We start from the raw sequence: 15,368 nt of genomic DNA on the forward strand, positions 1-15,368 counted from the left end.
CTTAACACCTTCAGGCGCCTCAACCAGAGTCCATACTTGGTTGGTATACATAGATTCCATTTTGGATTTCATGGCACTATGCCATTTCTCTGAGTCAACACTACTCATAGCCTCATTATAGGTCACATGGTCGTCATCATCAATGATTGAAAACTCATTGTCATTCTTAATGACAAGGCCATAATACCTCTCAGGTTGGCGAGACACTCTCCCTGTCCTACGAATGGGCTGTTTCACAGAAGGTTGTTCAGTCTGAACAGGTGTTTCCACTTGATTTGTAGTAGTTTGTGCTTCTTGAACTACATCAAGTTCAATTTTGCTCCCACTGTTTCCTTCAAGGATAAACTCCTTTTCCAAGAAGGTAGCATGTCTGGAGACAAACATCCAATGATCGGTGTAAAAGTAATACCCCAAAGTCTCTTTAGGATATCCCACAAAATTACATTTTACGGATCGAGATTCCAGCTTATCTGGGTCAACTTTCTTGACATAAGCTGAACATCCCCAAATCCTAACGTGTTTAAGACTCGGTTTCCTTTCTTTCCATATCTCATATGGTGTTTGAGGAACATATTTGGAAGGCACCTTATTCAGTAAATATGTCGAGGTTTCCAATGCATAACCCCATAAGAATACTGGAAGATTCACATAGCTCATCATGGACCGAACCATGTCTAACAAAGTTCGATTTCTCCTTTCAGATACCCCATTTAACTGTGGAGTATATGGAGGAGTCCACTGGGAGACTATACCATTTTCTTTGAGATAATCTAGAAACACTCCATTCAAGTATTCACCACCTCGATCTGATCGAAGAGTTATAATACTGTGTTTGGTTTGTTTCTCCACTTCATGTTTATATTCTTTGAACTTTTCAAAGGCTTCAGACTTGTGTTTCATCAAATACACATATCTGAATCTAGATCTATCATCAATGAAAGTAATGAAGTACGAAAATTCACCCATGGCTTGCGTAGACATTGGTCCACATACATCTGTGTGTACCAATCCTAGCAAATCCGCAGCCCTCTCTCCATGTCCACTAAATGGAGATTTAGTCATTTTACCCAATAGATAAGACTCGTATGTAGGATATGATTCAAAATCAAAGGGGTCAAGTAACCCTTCCTTATGCAATGTCCGCAGTCTATTTTCACTAATATGACCTAGCCTACAGTGCCATAAATAGGTCAGATTTTCATCATCTCGTTTTCTTTTATTAGTTTGTTCAATCTGAAGTAAATCATGCTCTACGTCACATACATACAGACCATTATTTAAAATGCCACGTCCAAAAAGAACATTATCTCTAAGGATAGAACATTCATTATTCTTAATAATAAATGAAAAACCATCCACATCCAACATAGGAATAGAAACAATATTCCTCACAATAGAGGGAACGTAATAACAATTATTCAAAATTATAGTCTTGCCCGTAGGCATATGTAAACTAAATGATCCTACAGATATGGCCGCAACCCTTGCTCCATTGCCCATACGTAGAATCACCTCATCTTTTTCAAGAGTCCTACTTCCCTTTAGTCCTTGCAACGAATTGCAAATATGAGAATCACAGGCGGTATCTAATACCCAAGTAGAAATTTGACCTAGTGACATGTTAACTTCGATCATAAACATGCCTGAATCAGAAGCGGTAGTCTCACTACCCTTCTTCTTCAATTCTGCAAGGTAAACCTTGTAGTTCCTCTTCCAGTGCCCCAACTGGTTACAGTGAAAACAAACAGCTAAATTAGGACCAGTCAACTTGTGAGCATCTAGTATGCTTCGGAGTGATAGTGCAGAAGACATGACGAATATAGTAAATCTGTAAATGATAAACACATAACAACACTTAGCAAATATTCAATTTCATTTCAAAACACTATATGAATCGGGTTTTTATTCATAAGTGTCTCCCACTAGTTTATCTAATTTATTCAACCCCTAAGAGAAAATTAAGCATTCATAATGCTAGTGGGAATAGGGATCCTACATTCCATCACACAACCTCGGCTATGGCACGAAACGTCATGTGATGTTCAATAGGCAGAAAACTCTTGCCAATTACATCTTATGTTATTCCCTAATATAACTTTAGCCTCTTGAATAATTGAGTCACGGCTGTGGCACGACAAACTCAATATTCTAAGTCAAGTCTAACCCAACATTTCGTACAATTGAATCAGTCTCCAACGGCCCACGGCTGTAGCACGTACCGACCTTTAGATTCTAATTCAATGTACACATCTCTATGTAATAGACAAGTATTTCTTATTTCGAAATCAAAGCCCTCGGCTGTAGCACGAAATGACAATGATTTAAAAATAAGAACCACTTCCTACCATGTTGGAAGGCTATGACCAACACAAGCCCATTGTGTCATTGGCCAATTACTACTTGATATTATTTAATTTTAGAGGGATTATATTACGTTACAATCATAATCATATTATAAAGAGATTCTTCCTTTTAAATTAAATATTTCAAATCAATAATCGATAATCAGATGATTCCCAGATCGGGTGGAGCATTGTCAAGAGGTGTCACTTAACAACCCTTTCTTACAGATAGAAATCTGTTGTTGACAGAATCATCATTTCTCTCAATATTGAAAATTCATATTCAATTACGTGTTTCATAAACACAAGAATCTCATGATCGTATTCATAATATTTATTGTTAAGGTAACAAACGATTCATATTCTAGATTTTCTAGAGCACGCCTTATATTGATTTAAGTTCACCTAAATCTATCATCGCATGGTAAATATAGGCATATATCTCATATATAAAATTAAATAAACAAGTAAATGTAAAGTGCAATAAAGTAAATGTGTTTGGTTATGGCCCCATCCTATGTGATCTTTATCAAGCTCATGATAAAGATCAAGGTCAATCTAATATGGTGATGGAAATAAATACAACTACTTATTACATAAGTCTTCTTCTTTGTTTAGACTTCTTGTATGCCTCGTCTTCTTCTTTGTATCACCTCCATTGGATAGCATTCTTGAGTCTTTAATTACATTACATGATTGAAAGTAAAACTAATCTAATGAACTTACAAGAATAACTCGAGTTACATTCGAGATTTATGATTACAAAGATTGACGACATGCAAGTCGTATTTAAAACCAAAACCATTACACTAAGGTCGAAAGGCCATAACCATCCACCATGCTCATACAACACATAAAAGCATGTTAAACACATAATCTGATCTTAACATATCATATTATCCATGATCTAATCATAAAAAGAAAATATGACAAAAATCAGAAAAATCAGAATCAAATCAGAAAAACAAGAATCATTGTTTACGGGCAGTAAACGAAGTCAAACGCCTTACAGATGAGTCGTTGATAGCTATAGCTATCAGTTTTGTTCAGACGCTCATTTACCTATGGAATAGGGTATTCGTTTGCGTAAATCGGACACCAGACCCAGATTTCAGCAAATCTGCAGCATCCAATTCAGAATCCGTATCTAATATGATTCTCATAATTAGAACAAACATAAATCATGTATATATCAGTATATATACAGATTACATAATCATCTTATGATTATACAACTCACATGAATATCATATATTCAAAACCATACATATATAAGCATATTATATCAATATCAAATCATGGCGAATCACGTACATGCTCATATATTGAAAACAGTTAAACACATAAACGAATTAAAAACTTTTCGAAAGTAGCTCTGATGTCATTGAAGGGTTTTTAGCACATATACGCAGCGAAAACGTAAATTTAAATCTTAAAAAAAAAAACTGAAACCCTCTGCAGAATCCATGCGAAAAATAATATTTAATTCGTAGTTCAGTATGTTTACCTTAAGAAGCTTTACGTTAATGGAAAGATGGAGGTCTTTAATGGTGATCCAAAAATGATGAACGGAGATCCTTAGCAGCCGCTCCTCAAGTGTGAAGCACTCCACCGGTATCCATCAAGAAAACGATGTAATGAAGGAGGAGGAGATGGAGAGAATTAGGGTTTTGTAAATCTTTTTGGTTGAAACAAAAATAGGGTTTATAATACTATATTTATAGGCAAATTTTCAGCTGAAAATTTTCTCATAAAATATTATTATTATTAACCATTTATTATTCTCACTAATAATTAAAACATCTTTTAATTATTAATCCTTTTTCTAAACTCTTTAGAAATAATTCTCTCACTTGATTTAATTTCCAAAAAATAAATTCTTAATTAATAATATTAAGAACCTTTTGTTAATTAATTTATAATCAATTAAATCTCATTTAATCAATTATTAAATTTGCCAATTAATTATTTATTTCATAAATAAATAATTATCAGCCATTATTAATTAATTCCTCCACCATTAAATCATTCTCTTTTATGGCGTGACCCTGTAGGTTCAATATTAAGCCGGTAGTAGAAATAAATAATAATAATAAAACTATTTTATCATTATTTATATAAATTCTCTAATTCATTAAATATGATTAATTAATTAATCATATTTATTCTACATCGTGAGGGATACTTCTCAGCATATCGCGACTATCCGGATAATACGAATTCACTGCTTAGAATACCAAGAACCTATTCAGTGAGTAGTTACCGTACAATTAATTCCTTCTACCCTGCAATGTCACGATTAAATACAAGGCATGTAACTTGTGTCAAGCCTATCTTATTTAATCACTTGCTTTCCCATTCACTATGCTTAGTTCTATTTAATGAAAATTAGAAACTCCTTTCTAATTTCATTCACTCTGGCCAGAGATTCCTGAACTAACATAAGTGGATCAGCATTGAACATTCTCTTCCTTCACTGGAAGGGGTAGATCTTTTATTGATCGTACACTATTTTCGTGTACAAATTCCTATACCCAATAGAGCCCTTATAATTGTCCCTTGAGACTAAGAACTAAACCAAAGCATAGTTCAGTGTACACAAGATGACTATGATGACCTCAAGTCTAAGGATACTTGTACAACTATCACTATGTGAACAACTGTTGACACGTGAGTGAACTCCATCAGTTGTTCAGCTGTGTGAGTCATGTTCAGTGAACTTATTCTATAATAAGCACCTACATACTAGCTATAGTGTCATCACACAAATGTCTATGAGAACAGACATCCTTCATAATGAAGCAAGCATAGTATGTACCGATCTTTGCGGATTATTAATTACCAGTTAGTAATCCTACGACCAGGAACTATTTAAGTTTAGAGTTATAATCTTTTAGGTCTCATTATTATGATCTCATCACAATCCATAAAAAGCTTTACTCTAAAGATAGAGCCCGCAATAAAAATAAAACAAGTCTTTTACTAATATCAATGAAATCAAAACAAATTACATAAAAGTTATTCCTAAATCCTCATACATGATTGGACTTAGGACATATCTCTTTCAGATGGAAGCTGTTGAATCAACTTCAAGGGTCTGTGAAAGTAAGGGCAAGGGGCTTGCAGTAGAAAGTGAAGATTCTTTGAGCTAAGATGACATGGAAGACATTGATGAACATTTAGCATTTCTTTCCAGAAGATTTTCCAAGCACAAGTTCCAAAAGAACTTTGGAGTAGCCAAGCCAAATAGAAACATGGTGGATAAATCAAAATTCAAATGTTTCAAATGTGGCTTGGCAGGGCACTTTGCCAGTGAGTGTAGAAAGTCAGATTCCAACAAGAAAAGGTTTAAGCATGTGGATTATAAGCAAAAATACTTTGAGCTGCTCAAAGAAAAGGAAAGGGCTTTCATTACACAAGAAAACGACTGGGAAGCAGATGGTCTGGATGAAGATGAAGATGTCAGCTATGTCAATCTAGCCCTAATGGCCAAGTCTGATGAAACAGAAACAAGTTCTTCAAGTAATCAGGTAATTACTACAAACCTTGCATATTTATCTAAAGCTGAGTGTAATGATGCTATAAATGACATGTCTACAGAGTTATATCATTTGCATGTTACGCTTAAGTCTCTTACTAAAGAAAATGCTAAAATCAAAGAAAACAATTTGTTTTTGAGTGAGAGAAATAATGTGCTAGAGTCTCAGTTCATTGATTTTGAAAAATTAAGAACTGAGTGTAAGATTGCCAAGGAAGAATTAACTGAGTCCTTGAAGAAAGAAGAAATTTTGAAGAAGCAGCTCGAGCGTGAACATGAGGTGATTAAGGCATGGAAAACATCTAGAGATGTCCATGCTCAAATCACCAAAGTTCAAGGAATTGAGTCCTTCTGTGATGCAGCCTGGAAAAAGAACAAGGAGAAACTAGAACCAAATTTGGTGGATGGAGTGCTAACAGATGTTGAATCGACGGATGATGAGGGTCATCCGTCGGATAACCAAAAGGGTTATCCGTCGACTGATGAAAATCCTCATCTGTCGGTTGTTAGCAAGCCTATCAGTAAAGCCAAACTTGTTAAGTTGAATGAAAAGTATGGATCTATTCCCAAGAACTTTGTTCCAGGAGAATCGAGTCAAGTTAAGAAAGGGAAAAAGGCTAATGTTGGTCACATGACTGTCAAATAGTTAAGTGACAGACTTGAAAAGATTGAGGTGAAAATAGAGGCTAAAAAGAAAAATAATAGAAATGGTAAAGTAGGGATTATCAAACACAATAACTACACACCTGATAAATACGCTCCTAGAAAAATCTGTGTCAAGTGTGGTAGTGTAAACCATTTGTCTGTTAATTGCAAATCTGCCATGCCCACTTCCATGTCTGTGCCACCTCACTTTCCCAACATGAATGTCATGCCTCCCATGCCGATGAATGCTATGTCTACACATAATATGAATGCACAGTTTGCTAATATGCCATTTGCACATAATCCTTATTATGCTGTATTTAATATGCCACAAATGCCATTTAGCATGCCTTAATGGAATAACATGTTCACTAACAACATGCCATTCCCTGTTGATTATAATATGCATGATAATTATGTTGCAATGAATAGTTTCAAAGGCCCAACTCAAATGACTAAGGATGAATCTGATATCCCCACGTCAAATGAGATAAAGCCTAAGAAACAGAAAAAAGAAAGCTAACAAGGCAGGACCCAAGGAAACTTGGGTACCAAAATCAACTTGATTTGATTTTGATGTGTGCAGGGAAACAGAAAGAATCTTTGGAACTTGGATAATGGTTGTTCAAGACACATGACTGGTGATTCTACCCTGCTCACAGAGTTCAAGGAGAGAGCTGGCTCAAGTATTACTTTTGGAGATGACAACAAGGGTTATATTGTGGGATATGGCTTGATTTCAAAGGACAATGTCATCATTGAGGAGGTTGCCTTAGTGGATGGTCTCAAACACAACTTGTTGAGTATCAGCCAGCTATGTGATAAAGGCAATTCAATAACCTTTAATTCAGAAGCCTGTGTTGTGACTAACAAAAGAAGCAACAAAGTGGTTCTCACTAGTATGAGAAAAGGAAATGTGTACCTAGCTGATTTCAACTCATCTAGTGCAGAATTTGTTACTTGTCTTCTCAGTAAAGCAAGTCAGGATGAAAGTTGGCTTTGGCACAAGAAACTATCCCATTTAAACTTCAAGACCATGAATGAGCTAGTAAAGAAAGAACTGGTTAGAGGCATTCCTCTAGTGGAGTTTTCTAAGGATGGATTGTGTGATGCCTGCCAAAAAGGGAAGCAGATTAAAGCATCATTCAGGAAGAAACTTGATTCAACAATTGAAGAACCTTTGCAACTGCTACACATGGATTTGTTTGGACCAGTCAATGTGTTGTCCATCTCAAGGAAAATATTTTGCCTAGTAATTGTAGATGATTTCTCAAAGTTCTCTTGGACATATTTCCTAAAGTCTAAAGATGAGGCTAGTGAAATCACCATCAATCACATAAGGCAAGTCAATAATCATCCTGATTTCAAGGTTAGAAGAATCAGGAGTGACAATGGAACTGAGTTCAAGAATTCTGTCATGAGAGCATTTTGTGAAGAAAATGGGATTCTGCATGAGTTTTCAGCAGCAAGAACTCCACAACAGAATGAAGTAGTGGAAAGAAAAAACAGATCACTTATTGAAGCTGCAAGGACAATGTTTGAAGAATCTAAACTGCCAACATATTTCTGGGCTGAAGCTGTAAATACTGCATGCTACACTCTGAATATTTCCCTGGTTAATCAAGCAAGATGCATTACTCCCTATCAATTGTTCAAGAACAAGAAGCCAACTCTAAATTTTCTTCATGTCTTTGGTTACAAATGCTATATTCGGAGAAATCAAACTGATCAAAATGGGAAGTTTGATGCTAAAGCAGATGAAGAAATTTTTGTTGGATATGCTGTTGGTAAAGCATATAGAGTCTACAATATAAGAACCAACATTGTTGTGGAATCAATACATGTTGTGTTTGATGATAAAAAGATTGAAGGACTGCAAGATGGATATTACCATGAGAGCATCAAATTCGATAATGTGGAGATGGTTAGTGATGACAGTGATGATGAAAGTGATCAAGAAACAGTATCAAAGGATAATGCAGAAAAATCTACTACCAATGAAGCACAAAACTCAACATCTATCGAGTTGCATAATGCTTCATCCGTCGGGAGGCAATCTGCGTTATCCATTGGGAGACAACCAGCTTCATCCGTCGGTACTCAAAATTCACCATCCGTTGGGTTATCAAAAGGAGCAGGAAGTCGGGATAGATCACCTATAGAAAGTTCCCCTTTCTCAAATCAAAGATCCACAAAGTTAGGGGGAGTTTCTAACAATCAAAACTCAATCACACATCAAGACAACAATGAGGCCTCTTCATCTAGAGCTAATCTACCTCAACAAAGGAAATGGATAAAAGATCACCCATTTGAGCTTATAATTGGTGATGTTTCTTCTAAAGTTCAAACCAGGAGAGCAACTCAAGAAGAATATCTATACAACAGCTTCCTCTCTAAGGAAGAACCAAAGAAGGTAGAAGAAGCTTTGTTGGATCTTGATTGGATTTTGGCTATGCAGGAGGAGCTAAACCAATTTGAAAGGAATAATGTATGGAAGCTGGTGCTCAAGCCTAAAGGAAAGATTCCAATAGACACCAAATGGGTATTCAGAAACAAGATGGATGATAATGGTATAGTAGTCAGGAACAAAGCCATATTGGTTGCTAAGGGCTATTGTCAACAAGAAGGAATATATTTTGATGAAACATTTGCTCCTGTTGCAAGACTTGAAGCCATCATAATCTTCTTAGCCTATGCAGCCCATGCCAATTTCAAGGTCTATCAAATAGATGTCAAAAGTGCCTTTCTGAATGGATATTTGGAGGAGGAAGTCTATGTTAGTCAATCTCCTGGTTTTGAAGATCCAAATTTTCCAGAACATGTCTATTATCTTTTGAAAGCACTTAATGGACTAAAGCAAGCACCTAGAGCCTGGTATGATATTTTATCAAAGTTCCTTTTGGAAAATCATTTCACAAGAGGTACTGTAGATTTAACTTTATTCTTTAGAAATGTTAATGGCTCTAGTAAACTTGTTCAAATTTATGTAGATGATATTATTTTTGGCTCTACAGATGAGAAACTTTGCAAAAAGTTTGCCAAATTGATGCAAAGTAAGTATGAAATGAGTATGATGGGAGAACTAACTTACTTTCTTGGTTTGCAAGTTAAGCAAGTTAGTGATGGAATATTCATTAGTCAAACTAAATATATTTTTGATATTTTAAAGAAGTTTGATCTAATGGATTGCACATCTGCAAAAACTCCCATGACTACTGCAACTAAGCTTGAAAAGTCTGTGGATATTTCAAGTTATAGGGGCATGGTTGGCTCACTTTTGTACTTAACAGCTAGTAGGCCAGATATAATGTTTGCTACATATTTATGTGCTAGATTTCAGGCTGATCCTAGAGAATCTCACTTAATAACTATTAAGAGAATTTTCAGATATCTCAAGGGAACACCAAAACTTGGCATTTGGTACCCTAGTGATTCTAGTTTTGATCTAACTGGTTATTTAGATGCAGATTATGCAGGTTGCAGAATTGATAGAAAAAGTACAACAGGAACCTGTCAATTTCTAGAAAACAAGCTTGTGTCCTGGTTCAGTAAAAAACAAAATTCAGTTTCTACTTCTACAGCTGAAGATGAATATATTATTGTTGGCAGTTGCTGTGCACATATTTTATGGATGAAAAATCAATTGCTAGACTATGGTTTGCAAGTTGAAAGGATTCCTATCTTCTGTGATAACACAAGTGCAATTGCCATCACTGAAAATCCAGTACAACATTCAAGGATAAAGCACATAGACATCAAGTACCACTTCATAAGGGAACATGTAATGAATGGTACTGTGGAACTATATTTTATTCCAAGTGAGAAGCAACTTGCAGATATTTTTACCAAGCCACTGGATGAATCCACATTTTCAAGGTTGGTAAGTGAGTTAGGTATGCTTAATTACTCTTAAATCTATATAAGATAATTTGCAAGTTGAAATGCATCCAGAAATTTAATTTATTTTTCAGTCTTGGATAAAGTTTTGGCTAAGTCAAAATTTATATCTCGACGGATGATCCTTATCCATCGAGTTTGATCATCCGTCGGTATACTATTTGCTAATAAAAATCAATTATTTTTCTGAAATATTTTATGATTCGACGGATAACAGTTTATCCTCATCCGTCGAATTGTCTTAATCTTAGCCGTTAATTCCCTGAACATTATCCATCGAGTATACTTACAGTTTGTAAGCATAACACAACGGATAATGGGTGGAATTTTTACAGTTTATTTTTAAACGACTATTTTAGGCAATTTTCATAGGTTACTTTATTTTACTTTATTATTTTTAGCAGTTATTTTTGAGATAGTATAAAAGCTTGTTTCATTTCAATTGCTTTTCTTTTATCATTCTCAAATCAACTGCTCAAATTTCTTTCTCTTTCAAAGCACTTACTTTCTCTCTCTTCAAGCTCCCATTCTCTAACAATGGCGCCTGTTGTCAAGATTATGTCTCAAACTGGGTTTATTTCTGAGAAGAACAATTTCACTACACTAGTAAACAAGGGTATTCAGCAATCTAGTGACTATCACAAGATGATGGACTTTGTGAAGAATTGCAAGCTTAGCTATGCCATGCTGGAATCTCCCACAATCTTTTGTGAAGTTGTTGAAGAGATGTGGACCACTGCTACATACAACTCAACAGATAAGACCATCAATCTAACCATTAAAGGTAAAGAATTTTGTATCAATAGTGACGTTATAAAAGCATGTTTCAAGATTTCTGATAACACCGTGACCTCACCACACACTGACACTGATATAATCAATATGCTTAATTCCATGAACTATACTCTTTCTACTTCTAAGTTAAGTGACATTAGGAGACCGGACCTTAGGAAAGAATGGAGTTTTATGTGTGATGTAGCGACGAAGGTCTTTTCAGGTAAAGTCAGTAATTTTGATTCAGTCAATATCTCCATGCTTAACATGCTCTACATGCTAGTTACAGATAAGTTCTATAATTTCAGTGACCTTGTTTTTGTTTGAGTTGGGTTTCAAATTAGGAGAGTTAAATAAGAGAGGAAAGAGTGTGTATTATGCTAGATTCTTTATGATGTTAGCTAACCATCTCTCTGAAGGTATTGTGCTTGAGAACCCTAACAACAAATTAGATTGTTGGGTTCAAGAGAGAAGGCTCATTGCAGATTTGAACAGGGCCAATCATCACAAGGAGGTGCCACTGTTCTATTTCCCTGTAATGGAAGCACCTCAGGTAAGTGAGGTAAGTTCATCTATCCCTACTAATATTCCAACCTCACTAATTTCTTTGAGTTCTAGTGTGGCTATGACAGCTGTGTCAATGACCCAACAGTTTTCTACCCAAGCTACCAAACCTGCAAAAATTTCAAAACCCAAAACAAAGAAAGCCCCCTCTGGTATCTCTCAAAAGATGCCAGTTGCAAAATCCACCAAAACCAAAGAGGGGAGTGTGCAGGTGGGTAAGACATGTGAGGGAAAGGGTGAACATAAAGGAAACCCTAAGGATAAGGATGGAGAGTTTAGTGGTTCCCATCCTAGCCACACTGCAGTTTCCCAACAAACTGCAGTGCTTAAAAAGGATAAAAGCTCATTTCTAGCTGCATCCTCCCAAAAGGAAGTAGTTATTGAACAAAGCTCTCAACCAAGAGCACATGCCAAGAGGGTTAGGGACACAAGCTCACCCCAAACTTATGCCAAAAAGAAAAAATCTAAAACTCTTAGGGATGCACAGGGTACACACACTGTGCAAACTGGTGCTAAAGACACAGTCACTGCACCTTCACAAATTCAGTTTGATGTGACTCCAATAAATGTGGAGTCACAGCCAAAATCTCTAGTAACAGAAGCACCTCAAACACCAAACTCACCCACAAACTCACTGGATGTGGATATGATAAACACATCAATTCCTGATTCCCCTTCGTTAACTTTATTGGGGAAGCCAAAATCTAGTACAAGTGAGCATAATCTTTTAGATGATTTGTTGGCTCACTTACCCATTCTTTCAGGAACTGTTGAATCATCTGTGCCCAAAATATCTTCAATCAGCACAGAGTCCACAATAGTTTCCATTCCTAGTTCATTCATTTCTACTCTCACGATGGATATTGCTCATCCGTCGAGTAGTGATTGTATCCCGACGGATAAGCTTAACAGCAATTATCCGTCGGATAGCAAAACCACTCACCCGATGGATATCACTCATCCGTCGAGTATCTCTGCACAGCTTCAAACTTCATTTATTTCAAGTGCAGAAGAATTAGTGGTTGTACAGTCACTATTAGGATTGAGATAGAAGAGTGTTATGAGTGAGAGTCTGGGTTGCTCCCAGGAAAAAGGAGAGGAAATGAGTGAAATTATGCAATCCATTTCTTCAGGATTGGCAAAAGAAAGTGAGAGGAGTCCCACCTTAGATGGTGAAGGTGAGGGTGTGAGGGTGGGGAGCCAGGGTGAGACCCTGATGCAACAAAAGAGAGAAAACGAGAGAAATACAGGTACTGGAGCTATAAGGATGGATGTCATTGCTAGTGAGTCAATGAATGTCCAAGATGCAGACAGGGAGGGACTATCTCAGCAACCTAAATCTGTTATAGATTCCACCTCCCTTGATGCTGAGGCATTTACTCACCCTGTTCCAGCTTATCAACTTCTAGCTAAACAGGGCAATGACAATACAGAAAGGATGCTCAATCTGGTGCATACCACACAGTTTATGCTAAGAGCTAAGGATGCCATCACAGCTTTGCCCTCTACAGCTGGTGATGTGGACTATGAGACTGGTGGTTCGGCTGATTTCTTTGGTGATGGAAGTGGGGATAGTGAAGATGAAGCAATGGACATAGGGGGGAGAGTAGGTTCCAGTTCAATATCAGGTATTCCATCATGAGCATTTTTAAAGCACTGTGATGAGCACTACTTCAAGACAACCCTGATCCAACTAATCAATCAGACAAATACTGCTCTTCAAACCACTACAAATGCCAGCACCAAGAAGCTCCTTCAGGCACATCTAGCCTCACTGCAACTTCAACAAATTCAAGGCTTCCAAGATGCTAGGGATGTAAACACCATCAAGGGTGATATTGAGGAGATGAAGAAGGCCAATTTAGACAAGATGGATTCTAAGCTTCCAGAAGCCACAATGCTTGACATTAAGAGGCAATTAAGGAAAAATTCTGATCTTGCAACCAAGATAGATGCTTTGGATACAAGAATGTCAGCCATGGAAGCATCTTTAACAGCCATTCATCTTCATCAAGCCCAACAGACAGATTTATTTCAAAAACTGGTGGCTGCTCAAACCCCCTCCTTTACTCAACTTGATGATAACAAAAAGGGGGAGAAAGGACCAAGTGAGGGGGAGAGGCTTCAAATTCAAATCAGTAAAGTAATTGTGCCTTCAATTACTATTTCAAAACCACTATAGATCTGATAAATGCAGCAGTAGCCAACATTAGAGCAGCTGAAATGAAGCAGTTGAAGCCAATCAACTGGGAGAAGATTGATGAGGATATACAAAAGAAGTTTGGACTAGTCAAGGAGCCAGTAAAGTCAGCCATCCATCACTCTCAAGTCAAGCAAATTTATGTGAATGAGATGAGCATGAACTATCTGGAAAGGGGACAGTCATCCTGCATCAAATCTCCAAAGGATGAAATAATTCTGAAACCAAGGGTGAATTATCCAAAATTATCATTGAAGAACCCTTTGGATATTGTGTATGAGACACCTAAGCCTGATGAAAAGAAGTTTCTGTCAAGGTCAATTGCTTTCTACAAAGATCCAGCTGATTCAGCTTTGAAAAGAGGAATTGCTAAAGTTTTCAGGAATGGGAAAGAAATTTGTGTGGTGGCTGGACACCCTCAATTTGCTGAAACAAAGAGAGAAGAAAAGGCCAGATTGAAGCAGGAAAAGAAGCAAGCTGCTCTAGATGCTAAAAAGGCTAAACAAAAGAAAGAGCAAATTGCTATCTTGGCCAAGCTACATGCTGTAAATTCATCACAACAAATTCCTGCTCAGCCATCTGAAATCATTGAATCTCAAGATCCAAAGAAGCAAGTTGAACAACAGAAGAAGTCTCCAAGAATCAAGGAATTGGCTAAAAGAACCAAAAAGAAACTTGACATTGTTGATAAGGAATTGGAGAATCAGTTTCCCAAGGAATCCTTTCTAACTACAACTCAAGCATCAAAACCCTCCGTGATATTTGAAGGTATCAAGGTGGTGGATCCTTACAGGAACATTCATAGTGAACCTATTACGCCTAAGGATGAGCCAATAGAATGGGAGAACATACCAATTCCTGACTTTAATCTGCCAATCCTTAACAAGCCAAAGAGAACAAAGTCAAGAACAGTCAAGAAAGTGAAGTTGTCACCTCTCAAATCCAAATCTCTAGTCAAAACTCAATCTAAAGTCAACAAAGGAGATTATATGTACTTGTGTGACATCAAGGAGTTTTCTGATCTAAACCTCTATCTAGATGAACTAGATGAAGTGAGAGGAATTGATGGATACAGAAACCTACCTGAAAGGTTAGTGTTCAAGTACAAGGGAGGAAAGGAGATTCAGTGGCCACTTCATAGGATTCTTCAAGAAAGTCAAGCTGTACTGATTAAGGTTTATTCATCTTTCAAGAAGAACTTTGGGTTCAATGTTACTGCAAGAAGATTGAACTGAAGAAGTTTGAAGAACTAAGGAGTGTTAGAGCTAAAGATGCACTCCCAAAGACTCTAATCATCCCTTGCACAGGGAGAAGAGTGCATCTAAGGCCCTACTGGCTGATGGAGTTCATGGATGACAAAGGAGTGAGAAGATTTTTCAGATTAGAAGACCAATTGAGCATCTCTAGC

This window comes from Apium graveolens, chromosome 2 (genome assembly GCF_009905375.1).
Source record: "Apium graveolens cultivar Ventura chromosome 2, ASM990537v1, whole genome shotgun sequence".
NCBI classification, from domain to species: domain Eukaryota; kingdom Viridiplantae; phylum Streptophyta; class Magnoliopsida; order Apiales; family Apiaceae; genus Apium; species Apium graveolens.